Raw genomic sequence first — 18,216 nt, forward strand, 5'->3', positions numbered from 1 at the left:
TTATTACATGTGGCACAATTTAAGGCTAAGAGGAGAGACAATTGGGGACACGGATTTTTTATATCTTTTGGATTGAAACTTGGAACAGAGCAGTCTACATAGCAGACACAGTATACAAGTCTTGTTTATAGGATATGTGGACCTTAATTTAAGCTTTGTTTTAATTTGTGGAATTTAATTTCTTTTAAATTTAGAAGATGGTCCAAATTAAATTTAGTTCAGCAAATATTTACTATCCTCCCTGGAAGAAGCCCTTATTAGTCAGCTGTGGGGTGTTCAAAAATGAGTAAGACACAGTGTCTGTCCTGAAGTGACTGACTCTCTAGTAGCGTTAAGCAATTATATAAATAACTTCAGTCTGGTAACGCAGTCTATTAAAATATGTGCACATACGCACGTCTACACGCACACACATATACATGTACACACATGCCAAAGGCATGCCAAGGAAGGGAGTAATTCGTTCTGAGATGTATGGTTGGGGATGGGTGCACTAGAGATTGTGGTATTTGGACCATGCCTCAAAGAATAGAAATTTTGTCACTAGCCAAACCATTTTGAGGGAAGAATATTCTAGAAAGAGACTTTGCATAAACCAGGAGGATACGAGTGCTGTGTTTACTGTAGGGCTTTGCTAGTAGATTGATAATGTTTCTGGAGGTGGTGTGTGGGGTAAAGTGTGGTAGATGTGACTTGTAAAGGTTTTTGAACTCCATCACTAAGAGCCTTAAACATCAGGCTGAGATCACATTTTATCCCATAGGATGTGAGAAACTCTGCAGGCTTTTGAGCCAAGGAAATCTGTAACCCAACCTTGTGCCATGTTAATGAGGTGTGGACTGAAGAGATAAGAGTTCGATTGTAGAGGGAGCTATTACGAAGGTGAAAGAAAGAGATTATAACAGCATGGATTTGGGAAGTAGTTTAAGAAAGAGAAGGGAAGAGAGAGAGTTGTTTAAGAGACAGTTAAAAAGTAGAATTAACAGGATTTAGTGACTGATGGGATATGAGCATAAAAAAAGATAAGTCAAGTCTCTCTCTTAACTGGTCATGGTTTTTTATTTGCTATGTGATATCATTTTAAGAAAATGTAAATTATGTACATGAATTTTATCAATCATCTTTATTCTGTGCGAGTATTCTTTAGAAAAATGAGTCCAACAAAAATGGCCTGCGAGCAGGGAGGTTTAGAGAAGTACGTAGGAAACACAGGAGAAGGTGCAGATCTGGAAGGAAAATCTCCAGAAGAATTGTAGGTTTAGGACATGATGATTCTAATCACCAGCAAATATTTTGAATCAGAGCTCAGGAGATACAAAGTTTAGACTCACCAATGTGGAGACTGTGCTTGTAGCCACAAGAGGGGATGAGAGGCCAGAAAGAAAGTACCAAGTGAGAAGAAAGAAAGGGGAAAAAAGAAGGGTTTTGTGGTAGAAAATTTACCCTGGCATGCCTGAACCACAATATTCCTGAAATCCAGAGGAAAAAAAAAAAGTATGTGTGTTTTTTAAGGTCAGGTTTATGGAAGTATAAATTTACGTAGTAAAGTTCACCCCCCAAATTTGGTTTATACTATCAGTTTTGACAAATACGTACAGTTGTCTAATCACCACCAGAATCAAGATCCAGAGCATTTCCATTCCTATCCCAATTCCTGCGTTCCCCTTAGTAGTTAATCTCTCACCACACCCATGTTCCTGGGCAACAGCCACTTGGTTTTCTAATCCTGTATTTTTGCTTTTCCAGAATGAGCTATAGACAGACTCCTATAACATATAGCCATTTGAGTTTGGCTTCCTTTACTAAGCGTAACATACTTGAGATTCATCCAAGTTATGATGAGTAGGATAGGTATTTTTTATTGATAAGATTGATAAGCAGTTTTCCAAAAAAAAAAAAAAAAAAGATAAGCAGTATTCCATTGTACGGATATACTACGGTTTGTTTATACATTCACCAGTTGGGTTGTAAGCTTGGGCCAGTTCCAGTTTTTGTTGATTATGAAAAAAAAAAACCACCATAAACATTTGCATACAGATTTTCGCGGAAACATACATTTGCATTTCTCTTGGGTAAATAGTTAAGAGTGGGATTGCTGGGTTGGTACACAGCAGGTGTATATTTAACTTTATAAGAAACTGCCAGACTGTTTCCAAATTGGCTATGCTATTTTGCCTTCCCATCTGCAGTGAGTGGGAATTCTAATCCTCCGCATTCCTGCCAGCACTGGGTAGTGTTGTTGCTGTGATACATTAGGTGCGGGTGGTACCTCATTGCTGCCAACTTTGGGGGTGTGTTGGAACGTGTGCACTCATGTGGGAAAAGGGACCTTAACTCCGTCAGGTTCTCAAGGATCCGTGAACCTGAACCTGAAGGTAAAGCATCATTGACTTACAAACTTGGAGAATGAAGGGATGTCAGGAAAGCACGCTGGGAAGACTGAAGAAGAGTTTTAGAACGTAGGGGCTTGCAGTGCCAAGGGGAGAAGCAAGCTTAAAAGGTGAACTAAGGAGAGGATGCTGTCCTCAGTAAGGGAAGGTTCCTGGTGATCTTGGAGAAACCAATTCAGTGGAGCGGAAGGGAGGACAGGTGAAGAATAAGAATGTGCTGGTTTGGGGGCACCTGGCTGGCTCAGGGGTTGAACATCTGCTTTTGGCTCAGGGTATGACCCTAGGGGCCTGGGATCGAGTCCCACATCGGGCTCCCTGCGTGGGGCCTGCTTCTCCCTCTGCCTGTGACTCTGCCCCCCCCCCCCCCCGCCTCTCTGTGTGTGTCTCATGAATAAATAAAATCTTAAAAGCAAAACAAAACAAAAAAACAATGTGCTGGTTTAAAGCACAAATGAAAAGTGAGAAAAATGGAGGCAGCACATACAGATCTTTCCCTGAAGCATCAGGAAAATCCAGACCAGTCCCTGTTGCTAGAGAAATCATTTACAGAGAGCCCTTGGGGAAGTAATTCTGATAACAGGGAACAACATTATCTATTTTTTTTAAAGCAATAAGAATCTTTGATGGGATTTTTTTTTTTTTAATGTGCATTGGATTTTACTGGCATTTCCTTCGAGTTTCCCTGAGAAGCGAATTCACTTTACCACGGATGCCACTGATTTGGCTGAAAAGAACTTTGGGCCCGCGGAGTGTTGCTGTGGCCGGAGGAGGCCTCCCCGAGTACACGCCGAGGCTTTTACAACAGGCAATAAGTGTGCTGTCAGGAAATTTTACAAGTCAGCCGACGCGTGCCTTGCGCCACAGTTGCTCCCCTCTTGGGCCTGTGGGGAGGCCACAGCCTCCGCCTCAGCTGGGCCCTCGGGGCCTGTGCCCCCAGCACAGACAGAGGAGAAGGAGTGACACCCCTGCAGTCACTAGGCCTCACCACTCTGCTTGGTCTCTGCTTGGGCTGCGAGAAATCTGTGGAAGGAGAGGAGACAAGGCTTTAGCACAACCCAGACGGGGGCCCACGGAGAGCAGGTCTGTTGGTCATGAGGGAAAATCTGAATGTCAAGAACGAGCCATTCCAGAGTCTCTTTTTCCTGCTCTGGTCTTTGAACACGTTGAAGAAACGAGGGAGCAGACAACATCTAAGCTGCACTGTCCGCTCCTAGTTCTCCTCAGTCTGTCTGTCTCTCTTGCACACACACATGCACCCCCTGCCTCCACGTTTTGACGCGCCCTAGCTCAATATCCAGTCCTCCAGTCTTGTTGTTTGGCAGATACGTGGTATGGGTCCTGTGAGGAGCTTGTCTCCACTAGTTTGTCTCTGAGGGGGCTAGGATGGGGGCATCACGCTCAAGCCACTAGAAGACTGGAAATCTCAGCCAACGTCAGGCCTCCTCCCCTCGTCGTAGGTGCTAGGTTCACAGTTCCACTTGAATCCCCTACGTGCCAATGCCGTGCCCTGGCATAGACCATAAAATAGGTTGCTGCAGTAACCGTGATCCTGTGAGGAGAACTCAGGGTGTGGAATCCAAGAGAGGAGTCCGAGACACGCTTTTGCCACTAGCCACGTGATTGTGAGCAAGTTACTAATTCTTTCTCTGTCTCAGGATTTTCATCCAGAAGATGGAAACCAACAGCTCCTCACGTATACCTTATCTTGTGTATGGGGCATCCCAACAGCGTTGTGAAAACTCACATGAACTCTAGAGGGTCTGACAGTTACTGGGCACGGCTATTACCACTCTCTACAAACTGGAGACCATTGTGTGCTGGTGGCATGCTGGGCGACTTCGCCGGCTCTGACGTCTTGGTTTAGCTCCGCCCTTCCTCTCTGGGAGCTGCCATCAGAGGAGTATGTGCCAGGGATTGTCCCCCTTTCTTCTCTGCTGTGCCTTCCTTCCATCTTCTGGAAACAGACTAATTTCCTACACCAGTGAGTTACCATATATCCTGGGCTCTATGGCTCTTTCCTTTCCTTCTCTTTCTCGTCATGTGTAAGGATAATCTTCCCAAAAGAACCTCTCCCCTTTGCCACGTACTACTCCTTTCCCCACAGCATCAACTTCAAGTCAATGGGTGGGATACCCTTGAACAGGAAATTTAGGGAAGTGCTGGTGCAAGTTAACCACCCCTAGGCTATGAGGAGGTGAATGTGGATCCAGCTGATACCTTTGAGGGCAGGTAGTCATTCACTTAAGATGGGTTGTCTTTGCCCGACACCATTATTCCATAAATATTCCCAGATTCTGCTCAACCATTTTCTGATCATATTCCATCTGGATTTATGGGAAAGGGTTAAAAAAAAGCTAATGCAAATGAAAGCCCTTATCATCTTGGAGTCTTAGACAAAGCATCGTGTAGTCAGAAGGTAGAAACAAAATTTGTCAAGGTGCGTGTTAGATAAGATAAGTTAGCTTATGAGAAGCCAGGACCTAAGATAATGTCAATGTGAATTATGTTTTTTTTCCTTGCAGAATTGAGGCTACAAACTGCCCTTTGCCTGTCAGAATATATCCCACTCATACTAATGTGAATGGTATGCTTGGGCCAAGGACAGATGCGGCCCTTTAGGATTTCAAAACTGGGTGAAGACTTTGAAATAATGGTTGAGCAGCTGGTCAATATGTTGCTCATCACATGACTGAGTTGGAGACTATGATCTCTTCTTGCTTTAAAGTTCCCTTGGGGAATGATGTGGGGTTTTTTTGTTGTTGTTGTTCTTTATTTGTGTTCTCTGATCTGCACTATGTCAAAAAATCATGTAAAAAAATGGAAAGTAGATAGAATGATTATATACAAAGAAATTGTGTTATCTCTGCCTTTTATGAGACAAAATTGGGTAAGTTCTCTCTCTTTGAAACCCTGATTTGATAAGCCTTTTTTCTGTGCACACAGTCTTGTAGATAAAAGGCATTGACAAATATCAAGTTTATAGACGTGAATGAAATAATAGATGATATTGGCTTTTATAAGTGACAGAAAGGTCAGCTGTGTGATACTCACTTGTTAAGTTGACCTTCTCCCCAGCTCTTTATTTATAAAATGATTCTTGTGCCATTCCAAATCCCAGCTGGAGGGGAAAGAATGAACAGGCCCCCAAAGAAGGTACCGAGAGATGTGGATTCTAACTTCTCTCAAATCTTTAACCATTATCTTTTCCCATTTTATCTGCTTGTAAAGTCTCCAAATTGCTATGCGATTAGATTACTCTGAGGTCAGCCCATAACCCTGATAGAATCGACACCAATACTCTGTGAGATGGGGCCCTCTTAGAAATGTGTTGTTCCAGTTAATTTACAGAAGACAAACAGACCCCAGAGAGGTGAGTGAGTTGGCCCTTCTCTGGTTACCCATGTTTGGAAGATTTTTATTTTGGATGTTTGGCTGCTTTTTCATCAAAGTAATGATTTACTACTATATACTCATCCTCACTTCCCAGGAGAAAGGTGCCAGGGTTTTCAACTCCACAGCTGAACTGCTCTGTGGCAACTTTGTTTGCTAGTCAAGCTTTCTTTGAAGGCTATTTGTCAATATGGTGGTCATTGCAGGAGCTAGCCTGTGGGTACCCTCACTGATCTGCATCCCTACCACCCCAAATGACAAACCCTCTTTGGCACTGCTGGAAAACAACAGGCTATTGATGGGATGAAAAAGGAATAAATGTCATTATAGAACTTACTTTCTCAGGAGCAAAATATCTTCAGCTAGAGAATTTAGATTAGAAAACACTATGTATCAGCAATGAAGATAAATACCGTAGGCCATGCATTTTCAACTGTGCTTGACTTTATGGGATTAGCTTTATTGGATGAACTCAAAAAAGTTTTCAAAGCTCAGCTGAATTTTATTTTATAGTCAGCAGGGAGTACATAACATGGAAAATTAGTTTCTGAGAAGAGATGATTCATGAATAAACATAGACACAGAGCTATGAAATGGTTAATACCCATGCTGACTACAGTCCAGGGCACTCATTTATGGTATGATTCACGAATGCCGAATTGAAGGAAAAAGTTCACTTTTAAAACCATTAGCCAAATGATAAGATCTTTGAGAATCTCATCCAAAGCACCATTCCCTGACTATTGAGAGTCTCTTAATGTTTGTTGGAGATAACCTCTTGGCTTTCTTTTTCTGCAATAAGCCTTGTCTGGCAAACCTGGAACTCCACAGAAAAAGATAACACCGTCCCCCCTGTGGACTTTGACAAATGCCAAGTTCTGAGTCTACGGGAACCACTTTATTCTTATCCAGAGAAATCTAAGAGTCAGCATGTTCTTTTTAGTTAAATCACTCACTTTCTAATTTTTGCTTAACCTTTGACATAGCATCTTGTTATGTGGCCACAGTTTGAGCAAAGATTATGGTATTATTAATAAGTTTAAATTTGATAATGATTTTAACCCCATGCATGTTTGTGAAATGAGAGAGAGTGAATATCAGCTACTTTGTGCCCTGGGGGCAGGCGAGGCAGTTTTCACACGTGAAGCTGATATCCTACAGCCACCTTAGCAGCACATTTAACCCAACAGGTAACCAGGGTGGTGTATGTGACCAAACGTGGGCCCTGTAGTCACACTGACCAGCATTCAAATCCCAACACTGCCCCTTTCTGGTTGTTGCTTTCTTTTTGACAAATTACTCAATTTTATTAAATTCCATTTTCTCATCGATTAAACTGGAGCCACAATTCCTATATCATAGAGCTGTTATATCAGTGAGATAATATATTTTTAAAAATCCCTACACATAGCACTTGATACATAGTAAGTGCTCAATGCACACCGATTTTCCAGTCTCTCCACCTCGAGTCCAAAGGGGCTTGAATTATCAGGATGTCATAACTATTATATGGTTTCAGCTATATACTGATCCTGGAATATAAGCCTCAAGAACAGCAGGAGAATAAAGCTCACATATCCATAACTTTAAAATGGGTTAATTATTTATGTTAGCATAATTGTGAAAACCTACAATGCCTTAGGAACAAAAGTCTCATACTGCCTTGGAAGGGGACTCTGTGGAAGAACATCTTTCCGCTGCTGAAAGAGTCAGCCCTTCTTAGCCATGCTTTTCTGTCTCTCCAAGTAGCTTGAGAAGTTAGCTTCATTAGCTCCTCTACTACAACAGACCTACAATCAACAGGAGAAATTTCCCTGCTACATCGATCCCTGAACCCTCCCTTTCCTCACCAAAGTGATATTCTTTCAGGGCATGAAGACGGAAGAGGGAAAGAAGACACATAGAAAAAGTTGTGGTATTAGCATTAGTCATGATAAAGATGGCTAATATTTATGAAGCTATAGGCCAACTATTTTGCAAACATGTCTTTTAATATCCAAAACATCCCTATTAAGAGAATAATAGTATCAACATCATTTACAGTTTGAGGAAACTAAGGTACAGACAGGTTAACTAATTTATCCAAGACCATCTCTCTAGGAGTGTGGAGGTGGAAATTCAAACACAGGTCATCTGAATGCAGAGCCATGGTCTATAAACCACTATACTCTTGGGAGCCTGAGAGCAGTGAATCAACAAAAGGGGGAGCTATGGTGGGAGCTCACCAACATGTTAGCCTAGTGGACGATTCCCCAGCCATAATGTTTCCAGGGGATCCTTACTATTCTTTAAGGAAAGTAAAGATGGGATCATATCTACATCTACTGTTACACAAATGAAGAGCAGAGTTTAGGAGAGTGGTATTTGTCAATATCAATTTATCCTGGTAAGACTAAAAGGCACTTGGGGATCTCTAGTATCTGGCTCATGACTTAAATAATAGTTGAATTTCTAACAATTGAAGAAATGGTATGTGTGGAAGCCTTAGTACTTTCCTGGTTAGGTGGGAAAACTGCCTTACTCTAAATCTATCATTTCTTTCCATCATGTGTAAAAACAATCTAATTTAAAAATAGGCAGAGAATATACTCTGCTTATAGACTGGAATATTTAATATTGTTAAAATGTACATACTACTCAAAGCAATCTATATATTCAATGCAATCCCTCTCAAAATACCAATGGCACTTTTCACAGAACCAGAACAATGAATCCTAAGGCTTGTGTGGAGCCACAAAGCCCTGAATAGCCAAAGCAATCTTGATGAAGAATAAAGATGGAGGTATCACACTCCCTGATTTCAAATTATACTACAGAGCTATTTTAATCAAAACAGTATGGCACTGGCACAAAAACAGATACATAGATAAATGGAACAAAACCAAGAGTCTAGAAATAAAACCATGCTGATATAGCCAACTAATGTTCAACAAAGGAGGCAAGAACCTTCAATAAGGAAAAAATAGTCTCTTCCATAAATGGTGTTGGGATACTGGGCAGGTACATGCAAAGAATGAAACCGGATCACTTTCTTACATCATATACAAATATAAACTCAAAATGGATTGAAGACTTAAATGTAAGACTGGAAACCATAAGAATCCTAGAAGAAAACATAGGCAGTAGCTCTTGGATATTGGTCTGAGTAATGTATTTTGGATCTGTCTCCTCGGGCAAGAGCAATGAAAGCAAAAATAAACAGATGGGACTACATCAAACTAAAAAGCTTTTTCCACAGCAAAGGAAACCATCAATGAAACTAAAACCTACCGGATGGAAGAGGATATGTGCAAATGGTATAACTGATAGGGGATTAATATCCAAAATATATAAAGAACTCACACACCTCAATATAAAAAAAATCAAGTTAAAAAATGGGCAAAGGACCTAAATCCTTTTCTCCAAAGAAGACATCCAGATGGTCAACAGACACACAAAAAGATGTTTAGCATCACTCACCATCAGGGAAACACAAATCGAAACCACAGTAAAATATCACCTCGCATCTGTTAGGATGGTTATTATCAAAAAGACAAGAAATAACTAGTGTTGGTGTGGATGTAGAGAAAAGAGAACCCTCATCACTGTTGGTAGAAATGCAAAATGGTGCAGTCACTGTGGAAAACATTATGAAGGTTCCTCAAAAAATTAAAAACAGAATTAGCATCTGATCCTGCAATTCCACTTCTGAATATTTATCCAAAGGAAATGAAAACACTAACTTGAAAAGGTATCTGCACCCCATGTTCATTGCAGCATTATTTACAAAAGCCGTGCTATGGAAACAACCTAAGTGTCCATCAATAAATGAATGGATAAAGAAAATGTATGTGGACACACAGTGGAATATTATTCAGTCATAAAAATGAAAGAAATCTTGCCATTTGCAGCATGGATGGATCTTGAGTGAAGTAAGTTAGACAGAAAAAGACAAATACTGAATGATCTCATATGAATCTTAAAACAACAACTGAGTTCCTAGATCCTGAGAACAGATTGGTGGTTGCCAGTGGTAGGGGGTAGAGGATGGGCAAAATAGGTGAAGGGGTTCAAAAGGTACCAACTTCTAGTTGTAAAATAAATAAGTCATGGATGGACCTAGAAGGTGCAATGCTAATTAAAATAAGTTGTCATAGAGGACAAATACTGCATAATTTCACCCATATATAGAATTTAAGAAACAAAACAAAGAAAGAAAAAAAAAAAAAAGAGATCAACAACAACAACAGAACACCAGACTTGTAAATACAGAGAACAAATTGGTGTTTGCCAGAGGTAAGATAGGTAGGGGGACAGGTGAAATAAATAGAGGGGATTAAGAGTACACTCATCATGATGAACACTAAGAAATGTATAGAATTGTTGAATCATTATGTTACACATCTGAAACTAATATAACACTGTATGTTAATTATTCTTCAATAAATAAATATATATAAAAGACACAGGTATGTAATATACATCATGGTAACTATAGTTAATAATATCATATTGTATATTTGAGATTTGCTTAATGAGTAGATCTTGGGACAGCTGAGTGGTTCAATGGTTGAGCATCTGCCTTTGGCTCAGGTCGTGATCCTGGGGTCCTGGGATCAAGTCCCACATCCGGCTCACCTCAAGGGAACCTGCTTCTCCCTCTGCCTATGTCTCTGTGTCTCTCATGAATAAATAAATAAAATCTTTAAAAATAAAAAAAAAGAGTATACCTTAAAAGTTCTCATCACAAGAAAATTCTGCAACTATGGCAACAGATGTTAACTAGATTTTGCCGTGGTGACCATTTTGCCATATACCCAAATATCAAATCATTACATTGTACACCTAAAACTAATATAATGTTCTATGACAGTTATATCTCGATTAAAAAAAAAACAATGAAAGCTCAAATAGTGGATACATAGAATAGCCTTAATTTCTTCTGCAATAACCTGGCATATTTCAAGCTGAAACATGAAATAACCCTCTATTTCAAGCTGAAAACTGGCTAGCACATGGAGGAATGGGGTAGATAAATAAATTAGAAACTGAATGGAGACAGAATGGAAAAAGAGAAATAAAAAGAGAAGTAGGGAGAGAAGGCGTAAGTCACCACTTGACTAAAAAAGTAAATTTTACCGGCTACGACCTTGTGACACCTCTGTGTGCCAGGTTGTCCATCCGGGGCTCTTCTTACTTCTCTGACAGCTCCCTCTCTGGATCTCTGAGGCTTTCACCACCTCATAGCCCTGGCTGGTGCCCCGGGCCCATTCTCCTTACTATGTAAGTTCTTCTTATCCATTTTGTAAGCTTAGAATTGCCATAGACAACATTTATTAAGTGTTGCTTATGATCATCAGTATGTTGACTACTATGATCTCTGTTGGTCACTGAAAACTTCAAAGGCTGTGTAGGTCCTGGGTAAGAGCACGGGCTTTGGACCCAGACTCATTGTGAATCCTGGTTGTGCTGTTAGTTGTGTACCTTTAGCAAGTGACCCAACCTATATTGGGGGTGGCAATACTACCTACTACATAGGGTGGCTACAGGGATCAAATGGTATTAGGGGCTCTTACCATTTTGTGCCCAGGGACCCATTTGACAGTCTAGAGGAGACGCTTGGAATTTTTTCTCAGAATAAGATATTTTATTTTATTATTATTATTTTAAATATTTTATTTATTTATTCATGAGAGACACACACACAGAGAGAGAGAGAGAGAGAGGCAGAGACACAGGCAGAGAAAGAAGCAGGCTCCACGCAAGAAGCCTGATGTGGGACTCGATCCTGGGTCTCCAGGACCACACCCTAGGCCAAAGGCAGATGCCCAACCGCTGAGCCATCCAGGGATCCCGTCAGAATAAGATATTTTAAAGACACAAAAGATATAACACTGTAAAACAAACTAATCAAAATTCAGTTATCCAAATATCTTAAAAAACAAATTTGTGACTAGTAATAAATGCATCAAATAATTTTAGGTTTAAAATCAACAGGAAATTTCAAGTTTGTGATAACTAGAAATGTTATTTTGAGATAGCTTGGGACAACTGTTGTATAATATGAAAATATCTGATTTCCACTGGTGACAAAAACAAGGGTACTGGTAATGCTACCAAAGTTTACAGCTCATGTCTATATTTGAAAGAAATGCAAAGTTCCAGTTAAAGGTTAGCAAAAATAAATATATAATTTTTTTTACATACGTTCAAAGACCCTCCTTAATTCAAGTCGCACACTTTTTTGAGGGAGTCCATGGGCCTCAGGGAAAGCCTTGGATTGATGTCAGGGCTTAGCACAGTATGGCTCATAGGGAGAGCTCCATAAATTATTCATTATGCAAAGATTTCTTCTTAGAAATTGAAATGATGTCATTCTATTAGAGAAAAACCACGTGAAATTGCAAATTTTGTAGGTAAAAAAATGTTCTGGCAATTTTATATGGTTCAATCTAATATAATTTAGGAACCATATAAAGTAACTTGTGAAACTGTTTTAATTCTTTAGAATATAAGGTTTTTTTCCTAAGAAAGTATATACTAGCTTAATGGTTTTTTAAGAAAAGTATAGACTATTTGGAGTAACACGTTTGACTGTTTCTTTGGGTTCTTTCCAGTATTTGTTGACAAAGACAAATGGACAACATTTTGGGTTATTCTGAGATTTATGATACTTCTTAACATACATCTTTATCTTCTTAATTATAGAACATTTGTTATGTCTGTGATTTACTCATTCCTAATGATTCATTTAGATCTGAAAAATCTCTCCTAATTTGCCAAAAACTTTAACCTTATTAATCTGGAGGAAGCCTATGACCTAGCTGGATTTAGGTCTTTAGGAAAGATGTCTTTCCTTTTATTTGGAAAGATAGTTTAAGGTGTCTCAATCACCCACAAATGAGAGTACCTAGTGTAGTCACAGAAGTAATGTGTCACTTTGGGCAGCCTACACTGTTTCTGGATTGAAAGAATGGAGGCAAGGGAAGATTTCACTAATTGATAAAAGTTCAAGTTCTTATAATAGAGTTTCACTTCAGGTTTCCTTCCCTTTTTCCTTTCTTTCCCATGCCAATGGGATGATACAGTCTGATCCTCTTTCTCCTGGTTATTATAATATCCCCAGTGCCTAGCTTTGTGCCCAGCACACAGTAGATAGTCAATAAATGTTTGTTGACTGAAAGAATGAAGAGATGAATAAAGACTAGCTCTCCACCAACTGCTCTTCTCCCCTCTGGCTGATAGAAGTATCAGGGGGCTGTGATTTTAATTTGGTTTGCCATTAACGTTCCAATGTTAACTTTACGTGCTCAGAAATATTGTCAATTCAATAAAATATAATCAAACGAGAGGGGAATAATTAGCTTTGTGAGTGCATTAAAAAAACTACTTTTAACGATGAACACATTGTTTTTCACAGAATGCACAACCAAATTAAGCATATCAACAAGACTACTGAGTTTGACTTAGGCAAAATCTCTACCTTTCAAGCATTATCAAGTTCTTTAGAGGCATTTGTGTCCACTCAACCTACTGATCATATTATTAAAAAGTTGGCAGGTTATTATGAAAAATATGCTCACAGGAATATTATAGAAAATAGATAAGAAAACACCAAAAACACATGGCACATTATCAGTACTCATAAATAATGTTAATTCGATTGATTAACCTGATAAAAAAAATACCACTTTGTTTTAATTTTTGTGTTTTAAAATTTTTGACAGAACAACCATCATTTCACATGTTTATTAATCATTTCTTTTGCTCTGAGCTATCGCCCTTGCCCTTCTTATTAAAATTGGGGTCTTTACATTCTTAATTGATCTACGAGAGCTCAATCTTTCATCCTAAAAATTGACAGTATTTTCCCTCTTTAACAATTGTCTTGGGGCACGTGGGTGGCTCAGTGTTTGAACATCTGCCTTTGGCTCAGGTCGTGATCCCGGGGTCCTGGGATCGAGTCCAGCATGGAGCCTGCTTCTCCCTCTGCCTATGTCTCTGCCTCTCTTTCTTTGTCTATCATGAATAAATAAATAAAATATTTTTTAAAAATGGTCTTTTGGCACTGTGTGTGTATATATGTGTGTGTGTATATATGTGTGTGTTTGCCACAAAGATGAATATTATTCTATATTTCAAAAAGTTGAACACAATATTATAAAAATATTTAAAATTATGTTTAATTCTTTTATAATTTAAGTTTTTACATTCACATTTTTTTATCTATCTAATTTGGGGATAAAGAATCATGCAGAGATCTAGCTTTATCATTTTCCAAATGGCTATCTAGGCATCCCCATTTTTTTCATTGTAAACCTGTTTTTTTCCCCACTGTCTGGAAAACCCAGCATTATTGAAGTCACCCTGCCTAAACTTGTGATTATTTCTGAGTTCTTTCCATTGAGCTTTCTATTGTTGCAAACCACAATTACAGTTGGTTAATCCACACTTGCTATTTTCTTTCCCAGAATTTTCTTTGCTACTCTTGCATGTTTATTTTTCAGACAAACTTTACAGTCATTTTGCAAATTTCCCTGAACTTGTGACTTTGATTAGGGTTTTATGAGCATTTAACCCAATGCCTGACACATAGTAAGCCCTCGGTAAGTGTGAGCTATCATAATCATTTTAATAAGAATTATGATTACCACATCAAATATAATGATAGATATGAAGAAAATTAATATTTTCGCAATACTGGGTCTTCTTATCCAGGGAAGAAGGGAAAATTTGGATAATTTCCACTTATATAAACTTAAAAAAAATCTATCTCGATAGTTGAAATGTTTTTCTAGCCGACTCACTATTTACTCTAGTCCTTCTCTCTTGTGACAATTATTTTACACCTTCCTCATTCTCTTTAAATTTCCTGTTCTAGTGTCTATACATTTGTAGGGAAAGTTGATATGACCTGGCTACCATTTTCATCTTCCTCCAAATTATCAAGCCTACCTCCATTTGCATTCCTTCTCTTCTTCACCCGAGTTACAAGTGATCCTCATGTTCCTAAATCCAACGGTCATTTTTATGCCTCATCTGACATGACTTGCTATTTCTTTCTTGAAATACTCTCTTCCTTCTGCTTCCCTAAGATGATTCTTGGATTTCGAATCCTTCTTGACTGCTCCTTCTAAGTCTCCCTGACTTTTAAATGTTCAAGTTCATCAGGAATTTCCTCTGGGCCTCATTCCTTTCTCTTCCCATTCTCTTTTAATGACTGTAACTACCCCGCCTTGACTTTAAATATCATCTGTATAACCAAAGACTTAAAACTTTATCTCTGGTCCATATCTCTATTTCTGTACTCCAGTGGGAGATACCTAGTTGCCTACTTGAAATCTCCATTTGGAAGTCTTGCTGGCATCTTATATTAGATGTAAAATTGAACCAAGCCATACTCTTGCCCACTTCAGATCTGTACTTTCTCTAATCCTTCCCACCTGAGAATATGGCTTCTCCATCTACTTTATTGCCCATGACAAAATCTGGGTATAATCTAACCATCAATAGCTCATATTTAAGTCATGACCAAATCTATCCAGTAACTCATGAATCTTTTCACTAAATTTCATCTTCAACACCTCCACCTAATTCCTTTTTTTTATTTTTTTATTTTTTTTTTATTTATTCATTAGAGACACAGAGAGAGGCAGAGGCAGACTCCATGCAGAGAGTCTGATGTGGGACTGGATCCTTGGACTCCATGATCAAACCCTAGGTGGAAGGCAGGGGCTAAACCGCCGAGCCACCCAGGGATCCCACCTCCACCCAATTCCAAGGACCCCATCACTAACTTGGACTCTCCGACAGCTTCCTTTTTTATGCATATTTGCAGGTATCCTTCCAACCAAGCTGTTCTCTACCTGAAAATCAAAGTAATAGTTTAAAAATACAAACCTGAAATTATTACTGCTTTGCTTAAAGCTTTTTAGTGGCTCCTCATTATTCTCTTAAGAAAGTTACTAAACTCCCAAGGTCCAGTATGACCTGTTCTCAAACTCTTCTTCAGCAATTATTTCCTGTCAACCTTCCTTATGATTCTCTGCTGAGACTCCACTCTCTGAAAGGTGATAATCTTCTATCTTTCTCCTTTTTTTTTTTTGCTTGGCCAATTCCTACTCATTCTCAGGCTTCACTTTAAATTTACATCTTTAATAAAACAGACCTTGATCTGATGATTGTTCTAGTTATACAATTAATTACAGAGCCTACATATGTATATGAATGCTGGTCCTCACTTGGGAGCCCAAGAAGCTGTACTTCCATGGCTGGGAGATGTCAGGCTCTTGGACACATGACATTCTCACCACCTGTGCTCCTCAGACCTTTTCGACTGAAGGTTATTCTGCTGCTTCTCTTGTAAATAGCATAGTCATCCTGAGCTCTGCTCCCTGAGAGTGTCTGTCGCCTGTCCTCACTTTTGACCCTTGTCTCCTCTGTTCTTGGAAGAGGCCCTGATGTTAATGGCCACATAGGAGAAGGGCTGTGGCAAACCCGTTCCTGTGGCAAGTCCAGCATAGAGACCCACAGATTCCAGTATGCACCTTTATAAGAGAGGAAACAGCAACTCTGTCCTAAATGTACCAGCCAAGTGTGAGGTGCATGTGACTTCTGATCCACGAATGTGTGGAGGCAAGAGGGATGGTGTATTGCCTTGAGGGAATAAAGACATGGGGAGCACCTCTCATGCTGCCAAACAGACATTGCAGGCAGGAAAGTGGGGCCCATGAAGCCAGAACAAGAGGCCCATGAGCTCACATAGGGTCTGAAGGCAGCAGCCCACAGGCAAGGTCATCTGGGGATCTGAGTCTGGGTACCCCCAAGACAAGACCCAAGCTGCCAAGCCACCCACTGCTTCCTCCCTTCCTCAGAATCCAGGAGGGCATCCTGAACAGCATCCCCTAGAAGGTCTGGGGAGCTAGCTATGTGTTTATCTTGAGCGTTGTTAGGTTTTAGGCCTAGGCCTGATGTGAGCACCCACTGGCCACACAACATGAGTTGTGAAGGAAGCATCTGGGCCACCATCTGTGCCAGACCCCATGATGCAGCCATCAGTGGCCCTGTGGTGTGCTAGCATGTCAACGGAAAAGTCTGCCTATCAACCAGCGAGAAAGCAGGTGAGCACTGGAGAGCCCCACGTCCCAGGAAACCTGTGTCATCTCATGGACTCTGCAGAATCATTAGGCCCCTTTCCACAAGCTCCACACCCTGAGCTTCACTCAGCTGCTGCCTCCGGTCAGCACTGCTTCTTCCACCCAGAAATTCACAGGAGCTTTAGCTGGTGGTTCACCTGCCATATCTAATTTGTTTTGGTTTTTTAACTGGGTGCATCTTCTTTTTTTTTTTTTTTTTTTTTTTAATATTTTATTTATTTATTTAGGATAGTCACAGAGAGAGAGAGAGAGAGGCAGAGACACAGGCAGAGGGAGAAGCAGGCTCCATGCACCGGGAGCCTGACGTGGGATTCGATCCTGGGTCTCCAGGATCGCGCCCTGGGCCAAAGGCAGGCGCCAAACCGCTGCGCCACCCAGGGATCCCATGGGTGCATCTTCTTAAAGAGCTTTTCAATTGTTCTGGCATTAAAATCCAAGAGCTAAAATAAATAAATAAATAAATAAATAAATAAATAAATAAATAAATAAATAAATAAATAAATTTACATCTTTAGGGAGGCCTTTGTTGACCCTTAAATACAGTCTCCCAATATTGTGTGTACTTATGGCACTCAATACTTTCTCTCTGTTACAGTAGTTATCATATAATTCTTTTTATTAATGATCTATGTTTATTATTAGATTGTATTCTACTTGATGTCAGGGACTATATAATTTTTTAAAGCTTTTTATTTTATGATAATAGTAGAGTCCTATGTAGTTGTAAGACACAGCACAGAGAGTTCTTGATTTCTTCCAATGGCAACAACTTAAAAAACCAGAGTATAAGATCATAACCAGGAAATTGGCATCAACAGAACCTGCCAACAGAACTCTGAAGAGTTCACCAGTTTTACGTATGCTAATCTGTGTGTGTGTGTCTCTCTGTGTATTACTTGCAATTTTATCACACAGAGATTTGTGTGACCACCACAGCAGTCAAGATACAAAACAGTTCTATTAGAAGGATATTTCGTTATAGCCATCCCATCCCTCCCTATGAATTCTTAAATTGCAACATGTCTAGGACTTAAGATAGAACTTCGTATATAATAGGTATTAAAAGAACATCTGTTAAATGAACAAAATAAATTACATAATTTATCGAAGTTGAAATTCATTAAAAGAACAATTAACCACAACCAAAAAAGATTTATCCTAGAAATTTGTAGGAGGAAAATCTACCAAAATTATTTCCTATAAAAATACTTTTAAAAAAGAAGAGTTAATAGACAAAAAATTATTTAAAATTTGTGTCAATTTCAAAATAAACATTTTTTCAAAATATAGTTATTCTTACT

The 18,216-nt window shown here is 39.4% G+C and overlaps 1 pseudogene; it reads left to right on the plus strand.

The window, feature by feature from the left end:
* Positions 1 to 1,166: 1,166 nt before the first annotated feature.
* Positions 1,167 to 18,216, plus strand: part of LOC100683666 — a 147,095-nt pseudogene continuing 130,045 nt past the window's right edge.

Source organism: Canis lupus, chromosome 12, assembly GCF_011100685.1.
Source record: "Canis lupus familiaris isolate Mischka breed German Shepherd chromosome 12, alternate assembly UU_Cfam_GSD_1.0, whole genome shotgun sequence".
Classification (NCBI taxonomy): Eukaryota; Metazoa; Chordata; class Mammalia; order Carnivora; family Canidae; genus Canis; species Canis lupus.